The sequence below is a fragment of the Natator depressus genome, chromosome 7, assembly GCF_965152275.1.
Source record: "Natator depressus isolate rNatDep1 chromosome 7, rNatDep2.hap1, whole genome shotgun sequence".
NCBI classification, from domain to species: Eukaryota; Metazoa; Chordata; order Testudines; family Cheloniidae; genus Natator; species Natator depressus.
This window is the reverse complement of record NC_134240.1, coordinates 36,470,435-36,483,302: the sequence shown is the minus strand read 5'-3', so window position 1 is coordinate 36,483,302 and position 12,868 is coordinate 36,470,435. Positions and strand designations below refer to the sequence as shown.

The window sequence follows — 12,868 nt, the reverse complement described above, 5'->3', positions numbered from 1 at the left end:
ACCTTAAAGGTATGCCTACATAGCAATAAAAAACATGTGGATGGCCCCTGCCAGCTGGGCTAAGGGACTGTTTAGTTGCAGTGTAGATGTTTGGGCTCGGGCTGGAGCCTGGGCTCTAAGACCCTGCGAGGTGGGAGGTCCCTGAACATCTTCACTGCAATAAAACAGCTCCTTAGCCCAAGTCGTGAGAGCCCAAGTCAGCTGGCACAGGCCAGATGTGGGTGTCTGACTGCAGTTTAGACATACCCTAACTGTAGGTTGCAACTCAAATGATTTTATGCTGTATACACAGAATAAAAAATATCACAAATCTCTGTAGAGGTGGAGAACTTCAAAAACAGGGCTGAGTTGCCCATGCAAGTAAAATATTCTGATTTTATTTCAAATGGTGTTTTGTGTGAGAGGAACAGCATCTTTAACGCTGAAATGCTTGTCCCTGTATTTAAAAAAATAGTACCTTGCTTTGAATATTCCAGTGTTCCAAATGTTCTAGTACATTGCTTTGACCTGTTAGAAATCAAACATTTGTTACATAACCTTGAGCTAATTTTATAGTAAGTTTTGATAAGCTGCTGTTTGTGTTTAATTTCTTGTTACAACTTCTCTAATGCTTCTTGGTTTGCTGTATTTGCTCTCTCTTAACAATTCTGAGTTCCTGCTTTGTAGACTAAATAGGTACTTCCTAACCATTTACAATGTATTTTGGCTTGGCAGTATTCAATTGTCGTGTTTTTATAATTGACAGATAGTATTGATATTTATTTTTAAGCATTTTTTTCTATTTTTGTCTATGTAAAATTTTCACAGTTGCAGGAAATTATGAACTCAGTGAACTCCAGTAATATCCAGCATACATACTGACAGTTTTAAAAAAAAAAAATACGTCTTTTTTTTTTAAGTTGAAAGCACAAGGTAGTTTACCTCTCAAACAATTCAACTTTTAGTATAGATTGACCTAAGTAAAAATCCTCTTTATGCAGGCATAAATTACTTTTCTGATTGTTAGGCACAAACATACATGTTTTCAGGATCAGACTTGAACAGTTCACAGAAGTTCTTTAATGACAGGTTTCAGAGTAGCAGCCGTGTTAGTCTGTATCCGCAAAAAGAAAAGGAGTACTTGTGGCACCTTAGAGACTAACCAATTTATTTGAGCATAAGCTTTCGTGAGCTACAGCTCACTTCATGCAGCCGATGAACGGAGCTGTAGCTCACAAAAGCTTATGCTCAAATAAATTTGTTAGTCTCTAAAGAACTTCTGCAAAAAGAAAAGGAGTACTTGTGCCACCTTAATCTCCCATGTGCATTTTAGTGGAATAGAAATTAAATGGCATCATTGGCACTGCATATGAATGCATAGAGACTGTTAGCTTTGTGTCTCAGGGGTTTTCTAACCAATATTTCATTAGTGGGAGGGAGTCTACAGTTAATGCACTCCATTGACTCTCCAGTGCTGTGTAATACTTCTCAAAATCAATATTAGTTCTTCATAAATTTGATGACTGAAAAATGAAAACCCCTAGCATATGTCACTATTGCTCTTAACCCTTATATATGGAAATCATTCACTCTGCAATAAGGCTGTGTTAATCTTTCATTATGAAACTATATGAAACTGTGCTCCATTTTGAATATGGAAATGAGTTAATTTTTACACATTTTTTATGTATATCCATGAAATTTACAAAAACAGGAAGCAAAACATTTTGCTGTGTCTGCATGGACATTAATGATTAAAACTGAGTTTCATTACAAAACTTTGTGCTGAGAGTCATATGACTGGCTGAACCATACCATTGTGACACTCAGTCAGCTGTTCCCCTTGTGGGCTGATGCTTGGAGTAACAGACCTGAGCTTTGTAATGCCAGAGCTTCCCAAATCACAACAGTTAAGTTTGATCAGTTTTCACAGCATGATTTGATCTTTTATAAGTGGAGACACTGCTTGGGATGAAGGAGGCAAGTCCCTTCCCAATTTCTTACTGTCCTGTTTCTGTCCCCTTTAATCTATCAGAGAGGGTGATTCTTTTTGACTCCTGCTCCACCATCCCCAAATATACTGAAATGATACTTAGATATAGTTGCAGCACTGTGCCTGCAGTCTTTGTGTAGATAGGCAGGAGCTTGAGGGGTTTCTTTTCTTTTTTTTTTTTTCTTGGATAAAAATTCCAACTTCAGTTAAATGGGGCAAAATCATGGTCTCATCGAAGTCAATGGGAGTTCTGTCTTTGACTCAACAGGACCAGCTTTTGACCATAATGTCTGTAAAGCCCCCTGAAACCCTTTGGTGGAAGGTGCTAAGTAAATACAAAATATAGCACATATGCCATTAACACCTGAACTGTTACTGCCTCTAGGTGTCAAAACTTAGTATCTTTGCAGGTCACCTTTAAAATGTTTGACAGGGTAGAGAGTAATCCAGGAAAGTAGGGGGTTAGACCCAGTTCATACACTGACTGAGAGAGATGCTGCTGAGGTGACTCTGCCACATAATGTTTACTAACTGTTTGGCATGATAAATGTACATGATGCTGTACGGAACAGGACATTGACCTTGCAGGGTTGGGGAGTCACATGGCATGTATCAGTGAAGGCAATGATGATGATGGGGAACCAGCCTGGTGACCCAGGGCTTTATACTGGAAAAGGGGAAAAGACTTTAAAAGGTAGCCAAGAAAGGGGCTTGGAACAGGGCCTAGAGGATGGACTGAAGAAAAGCCCCGAAAGACAGTGAAACCTTTTTGTTTTTTTCTCTCTGTAGGGGTTAAGTTTTGTTTGTAACTTGGGGCAGCCTCTGCGTCTCCCTTCTTGAGTTTCTCTTAACTTCCTGTGCAAAAAAATGTTGGCATCAAAATAAATTAAATTAATTTTAAAATCCTCTTTAATTAGGTCATGACAAGCTGACAACACCTTCTGTGCTTATTGAGATGAGCATATGGAATTTAAAAAGTCAAATTGTGCCATCACCACCACCAAAATTTTTTGCTGTCCTGGTCACATCTGGAAAATAACGTATCTTTCCTGAAATGAAACGTCCCTCTTGCCTCATTTTATGCCATGCACAGCCTCTGTCTCCAGGGAGAATAATAGCACAGTACAATTGGATGCTGTATTTCTTCTCTTAAATTGATTCCAGCAAAACTCTTCAGTGGTGCTGTAAACACCTACAGATGGGCCCACCTCCTGTATGCCTTTTCTGCCTGCAGTGGGGAGGTGAGGTTTTGTTTCCAACATATCCACCAATAAATCCCAAATGGCCTCTGTGGACTCCACACCATTAGTCCCTTTATTTCCAACACCTGAAGGTTCCTGTTCTTTTTAGTGGTGGTTTCTAGGGTTCCAAGTGTAAAAGTATAATTAGGCAGGCCAAAAAAGAATTTGAAGAGCAACTAACAAAAGACACAAAACTAACAGCAATGAGTCAGGCCGCTATTGAGATGCTAAAGGAGCACTCAAGGAAAATAGGGCTGTTGCAGAGAAACTGAATTTTGTGCATTGGTCTTCACTGCAGAGGCTGTGAGGGAGATTCCCACATCTGAGCCATTCTTTGTGGCTGACAAATCTGAGGAACTGTCCCAGATTGAGGTGTCAGAAGAGGAGGTTTTGGAACAAACTGATAAACAGTGATAAAGCACCTAACAGTAATAAAGCAGTAGTATTCACTAAGAGTTCTGAAGGAACTCAGATATGAAACTGCAGAACTACTGACTGTGGTGTGTAACTTAGTGCTTAAATCAGCCTCTGTACCAGATGACTGGTGGATAGCTAATGTAACGCTGATTTAAAAAAAACAATGCTCCAAAGGTGATCCTGGCAATTATAGGCCAGTAAACATATCATCAGTACCAGGCAAATTGGTTGAAACTATAGCAAAGAACAAAATGATTGGATACATAGATGAACATAATATGTTGGGGAAGAGTCAGCATGTTTTTTGTATAGGAAAATCATGCCTTACCAATCTACTAAAATTCTTTCAGGGGAGATCAGCAAATGTGGACAAGAGTGATCCAGTAGATTTAGTGTACTTGGACTTTCAGAAAGCCTTTGAGAAGTCCCTCACCAAAGGCTCTTAAGCAAAGTAAGGAGTCATGGGACAAGAGGGAAGGTCCTCTCATGGATCAATAACTCGTTAAAAGCTAGGGGAAAAAAATGTGGGAATAAACTATCAGTTTTCACAGTGGTATGAGAGGTACATAGCAGGGTCCCTCAAGTGTCTCTACTGGAACCAGTGCTGTTCAACATATTCACAAATGATCTGGAGAAAGGGGTAACAGTGAAGTGGCAAAGTTTTGCAGATGATCCAAAATTACTCAAGATAGTTATAGTCAAAGCTGACTGCAAAGAGTTACAAAGGGATCTGACAAAACTAGGTGATTGGGCAACAAAATAGCAGATGAAATACAATGTTAATAAATGCAGAGTAATGCACATTGGAAAAAAATCCCAACTATACATACATAATTTAGCTGTTATCACTCAAGAAAAAGATATTGGAGTAATCATGGATAGTTCGCTGAAAACATCTGCTCAGTGTGCAGCAACAGTCAAAAAGGCTAATGTAATGTTAGGAGACATTAGGGACGGGATAGGCAATATGACAAAATATCATAATGCCACTCTATAATCTCTGGTGTGCCCACTCCTTGAATACTGCATTCAGTTCTGGTTTCCTGTTCTCAAAAAATATATTTTGGAATTGGAAAAAGTTCAGAGAAGAGCAACAAAAGTTATTAGGGGTGTGGAACAGCTTCCATATGAGAAGGAATTAAAAGGATTGGGACCGTTCATCTTAGAAAGAGACAACTGAGGGGGATATGATAGAGGTCTATAAAATCATGCATGGTGTGAAGAAAGTGCATAAGGAAATGTTGGTTTCAGAGTAACAGCCGTGTTAGTCTGTATTCGCAAAAAGAAAAGGAGTACTTGTGGCACCTTAGAGACTAACCAATTTATTTGAGCATGAGCTTTCGTGAGCTACAGCTCACTTCATCGGATGCATCCAATGAAGTGAGCTGTAGCTCACGAAAGCTTATGCTCAGATAAATTGGTTAGTCTCTAAGGTGCCACAAGTACTCCTTTTCTTTTTAAGGAAATGTTGTTTACTCTTTCACATAACGCACAAAGCAGGGGTCTCCCAATGAAATTAAAAGGCAGCAGGTTTAAAACAAATAAAAGAGAATACTTCCTCACACAACACACAGTCAACCTGTGGAACAAATGTCCAGAGGATGTTGTGAAGGCCAAAAGTATAACTGGGTTAAAAAAAGAATAAGCTAAGTTCCTGGGAGGCTAGGTCCATCAATGGCTGTTAGATAAGCTGGTCAGGGACACCGCCCAGTGCTCTGGGTGTCCCTAAGGCTCTGACTGCCAGAAGCTAGGACTGGGTGACAATGGCTGGATCACTCGATAAATTGCCCTGTTCTGTCCATTCCCTCTGAAGCATCTGGCACTGACCACTGTTGGAAGACAGGATGCTGGGCTATATGGACAATTGGCCTGGCCCAGTGTGGCTGTTTTTATGTTCTTATGTTTCAAGCTCTTTTCAAAGCAGTTCATTTTCTTTCATTGGTGCAGATAAAACTACCACCTTATTACTTGCAGTGTTCAGATTTAACTGTTCTGATGGTTTCCGAGTGTGATAGTTTACTTCTAAACCCTCACATGAGCTTTGTCATTGAAGATTTTGTAGCTCAAAGGCAGCTGTTCTGACAATCTGTCTTCCAATACTTAACATCAGTGCTTAGTAACAATGACACCTTACATTTCTATAATGTCTTCTATCCGAGCATCCCAAAGAGCTTTACATTTTTATGCTTGTCATTTACTTCCACTGCTCTGTTACTGATGTTTTAAAAAAAGCAATAATTAAAATACCTCCAGTTTTGTACATCCAGCCTACTAAAAATCAGAAATAAATGAAGCGTGTGTGTCTGGAGGGGTGGTTTTTGCATGTGTGTGTGTATTTTTGTTCTGACTTTATAACCCCTAATGTGGATGTATGGGGCTCTCAGGGGAAGATTTGTTCAACAGTGAATCAATGCAGTGAACTATTACTATTTATTATGTATGCCATTGCTATGCATAGCTTCCACATTCAGAACTCTGGTTCTGATTCATTAACCACTGCATGGATGCTTCTCTGATTCCTCATAGAGTGACTGCAGAACTGGGACCACTGAGATTTAAATTTCCAGGAGAAGAAGGGAATGGTGGGAAGATTTAATGGCAAGGATAAACTAAAGATTCTCCATGTCAAAAGAATTTGCTGCTTTGGAGCTGCCTGTGTGGACCTCAAGACAAGCAGCCTGCTTCACTCTGTTTCCTGTTAATATTCAGCTAGAAGGGGAGAGAAGGGGAAACTGCTATGTTTCAAAACTGTCAGGGCCATAGTCTGCCCTCGGTTATTAGTGTAACTTCATTGACTTCAGGGTTGCACAGGTATAACAGAAGGCAGAATGTGACCTGTAGCTCTTATATTGTGAAAATGGGGACCAGCCTGTTAACAACAAACAAAAGTGAACAGTGAAATTTATTTTTAGGGTGGTTGAAGAATCCTAAAAAGAAAAAAAGACAGAGACAGCCCTGGTATTTATAGATAGATCCATCTACAAACGTAGTAAATAAGGCATATGCATACATTTACCTCACAGCAATAATTATTTAATAGTTAAGTTTTGTGCCAGTGTTTTGAAAGAATTAGCTATCAGAAACCATCAAATAGCTTTACTTTCGTATTAATATTCCTTGATAGTCCACTTAAGTAACTGTATAATACTAAGTTAAACCATGAGCCGTATCTGTTACTGCTAATGTAATAAATTCTAAAAGTTATAGGAATTTAAACGTGCTCTGTGATGCTGAAGATATTTCTCAGCTTTGTTTTTGTCCCATTAATCAGATAACTTGATACTGTTTTGGATGCTTAAATCACATAATTAAAGTGTAATTGATGGTTTTGAATCCGAGGCAAACTACATGATGAAAGAGAATTCTCCCAGGAGAGGTAATAAATCAGGTGGATTATGGCTTCAGAATTCCATAGGATTAGGTATGCTTTAAAACGAAAAAAGTAAACTGTTTCTCTGCTAGGGTGCTTTTTTTAGTCATCCAAAATGTCTGAGGTAGAGTCGTTTGCAGTAGTATGCAAAAATCTCTACGTTTATGCAAGGTTAACTGAGATTTTAATATACAGACTTCACACTTGTATAATACCTTCTAGTCAAGGATATCAAAGCACTTCACAGCCATTGAGTTAACCTTATGAACCCCCATGATATAGATGGGGAAACTGAGGCAGAGAGTGAGGTTAAACAACTTGCTGAAGTTACACGGAAAGTCTGTTGCAGAGCTAGAAATAGAAAGTATATCTACAGACACCCAATTCTATGCTTTTCTTAATCATGCCAATTCAAAAAAAAATTCAGATTTATTGTTCCTGTAGCAAGTTTTCCCTTTAAAGACTAATATGGACAAAAATTGTGATTTTGTTCCTTTCTTCAGTTACCTCCATGAATCTCCACTGTGTTCATATGTCAGTAATCTGGGAGGGTTTTTTAATCCTAGTTTCATTTCAATGAGACCTGCATGTATTCATGTTATATCATATCCATAGCATTTTGAGGACTGATCTATACATGGAGAATGGCCATAATAACCTTCTGGCTCACAGTCAATTTATTCCTGTAATATTTATACATTTTTGAGGAAATGTTTGTCAAGACTATTTCACATTAATTAGAGGCAAGTTTGAATTTCCCCACCCAAATATGGTAGTTTCTCTTTAAAAGCATATTTCATATAAGATATTAGCAGATTTTCAAAGTGTCTTACATTGCAGACTTGATAACCAGATTGTCTTGCTTTAGAAAGCCAGTTTATTTCAATGAACAGTTTCACAGCCAGTTGAAGCTGCAGTCACACTAGACATTTGTCTCCCTTTCATAAGAATTAAATGGAAATCTAGCATGTTACTGTCCTGATTATTCCGTAGACATTTTCAAGCAACAATGTATCACGTTCCAATATTGGTTCACTGGTAATGATCCCAGTAAGCCACCCTTCCTTTAGTCTTTTTGGCTGCTACACCTTTTGTACAGCATAATTATTATTTGACTGACATGGATCTAAATTCAATTTTACTTTGTCTGTATATCAGATTTTAAAATATCATGCAGCCAGTCATATTTCATGAATTTTATCACTCTTCTTCTGAATGTCATAAGTCATTATTCTTTGATGACTAATCATGCAGGATAAATTCATACCAATAAATCATATGGCTCCCTATTAAACTTCTGAGAGCCTTAAGGCCACTGTATTTTGTGACATAGCATTGGCTGTGCCTGTGTGTGAAAGATACAAAACTGACACAAAGCAACTGTACACACTGACCTATGCATTAGTAAGCAGAAGTGTGTGTGTGAGATCTGTTTTATGCTGTTGGTATTATGTGGCGCCCCAGGAGAATCATGAACAGGGAATGAATTACACTTTTTGTTAATGACAAGTTTCAGAGTAGCAACCATGTTAGTCTGTATTTGCAAAAAGAACAGGAGTACTTGTGGCACCTTAGAGACTAACCAATTTATTTGAGCATAAGCTTTCATGAGCTACAGCTCTCTGCATCGGATGCTGAAGTGAGCTGTAGCTCACGAAAGCTTATGCTCGAATAAATTGGTTAGTCTCTAAGGTGCCACAAGTACTCCTGTTCTTTTTATTAATTCATTTCTTTTTTAATAGCTCATGTTAACTCACTAAGAAATTCACAAAATATCATTAAAAACTAACAATATTTAAATTTAAGCTTCTTCGATCATACCTAGGCCTCTCTGGCATGAAACCGACCTACCCACTGGTACTAAAAAACTTCCTATTATGTACCCACCCACTGTCCAAATACCCAGCAACATTTTTTTGCTTAGCTTTGTTCATGTATAATGTCCCTGTGTTTGAAATCTTAGTCTCCTATCCTGACATGAGCTCCATGTGGTTTGCTAGGTAAGAGATTACTTCCAGTTTCAGAGCAGAGCCAGTTAGATAGGCAGAACCACAGGGTCTCTATGTGTGGATGAGACAGTGGTGTTCAGAGGAGGGTTTTAGGTTTATTAGGAACTGGGAAACCTTTTGGGAGAGGAGGAGCCTATACAGGAAGAATGGGCTCTACCTCAACCAAAATGGAACCAGATTGCTGGCATGTAAAATTAAGAAGGTCGTAGAGGAGTTTTTAAACTAAGAGCTGGGGAAAAGCCAACAGGTATGGAGGAGCACATGGTTCAGATAGACACATCCCTCAGGGGAAGATTTATTAAAGAGGATGCTCTATCCTAGTAAAGAAGAGAGAATAGAAGTTGATACCGTACAGGTAGGAGCTGAGAGAAACAGTCAAATGAATGCATCCGATGAAGTGAGCTGTAGCTCACAAAAGCTTATGCTCAAATAAATTTGTTAGTCTCTAAGGTGCCACAATACTCCTTTTCTTTTTTCAAATGAAAAAGAGTCCCATTCAGTTTCATCACATGAAGGCAGACAGCTAAATATTGACAAATTTTATAAAGGCTAGTATACAAACATAAAAAAATCTAAATGCTAAGATGGGTGAACTTGAGTGTCTGGTATTAAATGAGAATATTGATATAATAGGCATCACAGAAACTTGGTAGAATGATGATAGTCAATGGAACACAGTAATACCAGAGTACGAAATATATAGGAACATGGCTAATGTGTAAGAATTTTCTTGCCACATTGCCTGAGGAGAGGTGGTGGTGCTGGGAAAAGGGGTAGAGCTAGCCCCAAACTACCTGGCATGCATATTGCAATCATCCACAAGTGCAGATCTGTAAATTTGTTAGGGAAGCTTACCTGCCCTGGCGCAAAATCTACTCACCCACCGTAGATCATGATGATGGGGCAGGGGTGAGTAGAATTTTACAGGGCTGAGCATGTGCAAAGTGATGATACCTGTGAGCAATTGGTGCTGTTGAAAGCAGAGAACCCTACAGTGTGTTGACTATGCAATATCTCTGCTTCTTCTTGTATATCAGGTGTTTTGTACATGGGGAAGGCTAAGCCCTAAAATACTGAAAAGTGTAGCATGATTTTGTTGTTTTTCATGTTCTGTTATCTCTGTCAACTATCTCCTGGATTGCTTCCTTAGTATCGAGTAGAGAGGAAAAGGCAGAACTTCAGAATACATTTATTGTCAAAGAATTAACTGTACTCAATGTATTATTAGCCATCATTCAAAGATTTGCTATGAAAATGTGGCTTAGAAATCAATGGACTAGGTATATGCCTGCAATTAAACATATGGTTAAATTTCTTGAGTCTACTGCCATATTCAGAGTTGACGTTAGGTTTTTCAACATATCCTTGGAGAGAATCTACATAAATAAATATGGAATTTGTGCAAGCTCCCGCCCCCTACCTCCTGTAACTGTAAAATAATTGCTATCTGTGTTTTTCAAATAATTGCTACATAGCAGATTGAAGCTTTCCAGCAAAGTATTTAATAAGAAAATTATCTTAGTAAAAATCATGTGAAGTTTATTCTGAAGCATATATTCTGGATATACTTATATACTATATATATTCTGGATATACTCATGTATATCATGTTATGAGAGATGAGCATTGAACATAGCATTAATGTAACATTTAAATTATATATTAAGCACTAAATAGAGGGGGCGGGGAAGGAGGAAGGTTATTGCATTACGTAAGACATTTTGCCTTTGCCCAGGAGTTTCACTTGCTAAATGCCATTAGCAAAATTGATGTTCTTGGAGGCATTGTTGTCTAATAATTAGAGAAGGGGATCGAGAGATTGGACTCCTGAATTCTGTTTCTGACTTTGCCGTTGACTAGTGAATATGACTTTAGGCAGATGTCCTTACTTCAGTCTGACCATCTGTATAATGGGTATAGTACCATTTATTACCTCTCAAGGGTGTTAGTTAAGCTTCATGGTGTTTGTAAAGCATCCAAGGATGGAAGGTGCCCTGTAAAGGCAAACTATTACTGTTATTATAACACTTCTCAGCCTGCCAAGGCCTAAACATGGGGTGCAGTGTATGACAGAGATCCAAAATCAGGACCACAGTCTTCCATTGAGGAGACTTAATGCTTTGGGATTCATCTGTTTAGTGTAAATGATTCTTTCAGTAACCTGCGCTTAATTATTCTTTTTTTCTGATGTAAAAGTGAGGGATCACTAAGTGTGTGTAAAAGGTGGGTAGCTTTGGGAGTAAAATGAGTGACAGATGAGAGGTATTGCTAATAAGTTTGGGCTGTTAGTTAATTAACGAGGGGCTGTCTAGAGGTCCCTGCTGCACCTTTCCTTTGGGAAGAGATTTAGCCCTGATTATGAACCTAAAAGACTAGAAATCTGGAGAGAATAGCTTTTGGTTTGCATCTTTAATTTTTTTGAGGTGTATATAAAATGTGAGCTGTGCTATAGTATAGCAACAATATGATTACTACTACTACTACTTTGCACATATATAGAGTCGTTCATTTTGAGGATCTTCAAGGGCAAAGTAACATGAGCAAGGTATTGAATCAGATACTAGGAGGAAGTTTGCTGATGTATCTGTCCAGGTACTTATATGGTCCTCATCACCGTAATAACCTATGGTGACCTGTCTGCTTTGATCTGCTTTTCATTCATTTTCTGTCTGTTGAACTCTTTAAGGCTTGGGGTTTAATTTGAAATGCCTGCTGGCCTTTCCACACTGAGTGTGACTCTACAGAGTGGTAGAGAGTTTTCAAGAGTACCAGCTGCTAAGGGTGGAGAAGTGTATCTGTGCTCTCACACCTTTTCTTAGCATTTTCTCAAATTTTGGGGACAGTACACAAACGCATTTTGTCTTTCATTGCACTGTTTGATAAACATTTAGATTAATGGCTTCAGCCTGCATCCCTTACGAAAAAAGTCTTGTTGACTCCATTGGATCTACTAGTGGACTGGGTCCTTCCTATGTGGACCATTAAGACCTTTATGAAATATAAACTAAGTATGGTCCCTTTTCTTCAGCAGTGGCCAGAATTCAGCTCTTGTAATAGAAATTTCAGGCAATCCGCTCATTAATATAGAGGTGCAGATCTCTGCATGCAGTGCTCCATATCAGCTAAGAAGGGAGACTTGTCTTGCTCAAATGTAGCATTGCATGTTGGGACCTGTAGTCACTGCAATCACACTGTATTAAAAGCTTGGGACCTCTGTGCTCTGCTCCATTTAGTGAAAATGAATGCAACTCTCTGGTTCAATGCAGTCTCCACACACACAGGTTGCCTCCAATTGTTTGGGGGTAAGGGTGGGCATGCTTGCTCCCAACCACTGTGTTTGATCTTCATGCTCTGTCTCTTGGAACTTGTCCCAAGCATGTCAACATGAAGTACTGCAGGCCCAGGCCAATCCTTTAAAGTGTCATGGTAACCAGTGCCTAGGAATCTCGGCACATCTTCTGACTGGCTGCAAGTGTCTTAGTGTGGAGGTACAGTATGAAAATGGCTGATAAGCCCTGTCCCACTTGTCACTAATTTGAAGCTGGTATGGGATCATTACAAAGCCAACATCAAGGCTATTCCACAAAGTGATTATCCTCTGATATACTGGGCCCAATTTTCAAACTTAGGTGCCTAAATAAGATGTTCAAGCCAGCATTTGGACAATTAAATTAGCACTTGAGATGGGCATGTTAGCATCATGCACTATGATAAGTCCACATATGTGCCAATGCAGACTCCGATGCATGGTTTGAGCATTCTATCATTTTGGAGACCTCCTTTGAAAATTGGTCCCACTCTCACTATCAAGGAAGATGAGTCATTTTAAAAAACATTGTAGTGTAATTTATACAAATAT

General features: G+C 38.8%; 1 protein-coding gene across 1 annotated transcript in view; it reads left to right on the top strand.

The window, feature by feature from the left end:
* Positions 1-12,868, top strand: part of CFAP92 (cilia and flagella associated protein 92 (putative)) — a 131,331-nt gene that overhangs the window by 79,409 nt on the left and 39,054 nt on the right. The gene's annotated exons all lie outside the window — the stretch shown is intronic.